General features: G+C 48.5%; 1 pseudogene; it reads left to right on the forward strand.

Annotated features, from left to right (window-relative positions):
• On the forward strand, positions 1–120 carry LOC136656551 (5S ribosomal RNA; annotated as a pseudogene).
• The last annotated feature ends 2,858 nt before the right edge of the window (positions 121–2,978 follow it).

Genomic DNA, 2,978 nt, shown 5'->3' on the forward strand with positions numbered 1-2,978 from the left:
TTTGACAGCAACTGTTACTCTGCACATGCCCAATCTCATCTGATCTTGGAAGCTAAGCAGGGTCAGGCCTGGTTAGTACTTGGATGGGAGACCACCTGGGAATACTAGGTTCTGTAGGCTTATACCATAGTCTTTCCAGACTGAAGGTTGCCAACCATTTGAATGCCTGTTTGGTTCATGGAAGGGTGGAGTGCGGTACCAAGAGCCTTCCTGATTCACTGCTTCAAGTTCTATTGGTAAAGTGGTTCCCAAACTTTTTAGCACTGGGACCCACTTTTTAAAATGACATTCTATCAGGAAGCCACCTAGTCTTACGGGACTTTTTAAATAAAGGAGATCTACTGAAGAAAGAAAGAAAGAAAGAAAGAAAGAAAGAAAGAAAGAAAGAAAGAAAGAAATCTTTCTTTATTTCTTCTTTATTTCTACTACTACTAATAACCAGGAAAAGTGATGCTCAAACATTTATGTCCTTATATTTACATATGCTTGCAAACTGTAGGTGTTCAGCTCCTTGCAAACTGCAGGAGCTGAACTCTTTGAAGGGCAATTAGCAGCTATCTGATTTTGGAAGAGCCTCTGGACTCAAGGCAATTAGTTATCTGAGCTTTTCATTGGAGGCTCTGCTTGGTTGCGACAGGACCCATCCAAAATTGAGTCACGACCCACCAGTGGGTCCTGACCCACAGTTTGGGAACCACTGTATTAGTGGAACTAGCAAAACCACATTCTTAGTGGCTAGCATGCTTGCCTTGGGTGTGAGTCAAGCATTAAGCAAGTGCTTTTATCTTGATTGGATTCCAACTGAGTGGGTGAAGAACTCAACTCGTATTCCTACCTCCTTCCCACCTGTCCCCAAACCTCCTTCTCACTCCCACTCTCCCCCCCACTTACCAGGTTTGCTACTCTAGTGACAGAAGGAGTGAGGGGGACACAGTAGTGTAGTGGCTCTGTTTTGGGGACAATTGCCTGTCCCTGTCCCTCCACCAGCTCTGCCTTGCCAGCAGAGGGCCAACACAATTCCTTACTATAGACAGTTGCCCTACAAACAGACCTGCAGAACCTGGAAGAGTTCTTCAGTTATTTTGCTCCAAACTTCCACGGCACACCTGTAGACCTTTCACGACACACCAATTGCAAACAGCTGGTTTAGACAATACTAGTGTAGATGGCCCAATGTCTGATTCGGTATAAGGCAGTTTAATTTTCATGATGGAGAGAAGGGGCTCGGAAAGAGTCTTCCACGTGACCAAAGTAGTCAATTCCAATCACATAATGTCAGAAGGCACCTCCCCGAAGGCAGTGGGGTAATCCAAGCCGTCTTAGACAGTCACAGCATGCTGCTATTGACCACGAGGCGGGAGCATGGGTGCCTCGACACTGTGATGAAAGAGAAATCCTTTCTGGAGCAGTAAAGCACTCTGTTCAGGGAACGCATTGCCTCCGCTCAGAAGATTTACTGAAATGGGGAGCGATTGTACAATCCCTGAGACACTCCTGGTGCTTACAAATTGACACCCTGCACCATACATCACCCCCAACACTTCCTGGTACATTTACTGAGCAGCTTAAAGACCCAGGCCAAGCCGTCTTTCGGAAGGTGCATGGGAAAAAGGGGCCTTGTAATTCCATCAGGCCACAGGTACTATTTCAGGACTCACTGGGGACACATTGACTCAACTCTTACTCATGTTGTCATCTATTTTCATTCACATCCTCAGTGGCTGAGAAACAAGATCGGTGGCCAGAAATCCAGTAAAGGCAGGAATTCCACACCGAGACCAGTCAGAGAGACTGTGGGTGCAGCAGTCTCCATAAGCAGAGTGCTGGGGGGCCACAGGTGGAAATGAAGGGTGGAGGGCTCCTACCTGCTACTCAGGAATAGGGGCTGATCAGCCATGGGGTGAAACGGGGCAGGGAGGGAGGAGGAATGGGAGTGGGGAGGCAGCAGGAGAAGGTGGATCAGATGGTAGTGGCACCCCCCCCAGTTCCTAGCCCTTCGTCTTCAAGCCTCCCTGCCCCTTAGTTCTTTTTGGACTTGCCCCAGCTACACTGGGAGGCCTTCATTGTGCTAGCAATTGCCCCATAGCAGCTGCTGGGGCTTACCCCAGAGCACAGGGGTAAAGTCACCTGATTAGTGAAGAGGAACCCAACTGGCCATTCCATCCCACTCCTTTACCTAGACCAGGGGTGCTCACACTTTTTTGGCTCGAGAGCTACTTTGAAACCCAGCAAGGCCCGGAGATCTACCTGAGTTTTTTTTACAATGTTCGCGCCATCATAACATACAACATTTATGTGTACAATGTATGTTGGTGTACCTTGAGCCCCACTGAGTATAACAGGACTTACTCCTGAGTAGACATGCCTAGGATTAGGCTGTGAGGCTGCAATCCTAGCCACACTTACCTGGGAGTAAGCCCCATTGAGTACAATGGGCCTTACTCCTGGCGTTTGCTCCCAGAGGCACCTGAAGGGGGGGGGGGTTGGCACTTCGCGTTCTACTCATTTTGCCTCGCGATCTACCGGTAGATCGCGATCCACCTATTGAGCACCCCTGACCTAGACAGACTGGTTCGGTTGCCCAATTGGTAGACATGTTGCCAGCTGTAGTAGGAGGCATGGGGCACCAGCCTAATCTGGTCTACTCAGAAGTAAGTCCTATTTGGTTCAAAGGGGCTTACTCTCAGGAAAGTGTGGTTAGGATTGCAGCCTTAGTTACACCAGGCAGGGACCTGAATCCCCCAAAACACATGGTCGGCTGGCAATGTTGTTTCAAACAGAGGCTACAGCAGGATCTGTCCAGCCACTTTTAGACTGCTGAACTTGCACAAGTACTTGGAGGGAGGTGTAGAATTGTCCTTAAATAACAAAAAAAAGGGGGCTAATGGGGGGGCATTCATCTCATCTGCACTAGCTGCTGGTTCATTTCCAGGCACATAACCAGTTGCCTTTAAAACCTTTTATGGCTTGGAGATCAG

Source organism: Tiliqua scincoides, chromosome 6 (genome assembly GCF_035046505.1).
Source record: "Tiliqua scincoides isolate rTilSci1 chromosome 6, rTilSci1.hap2, whole genome shotgun sequence".
NCBI classification, from domain to species: Eukaryota; Metazoa; Chordata; class Lepidosauria; order Squamata; family Scincidae; genus Tiliqua; species Tiliqua scincoides.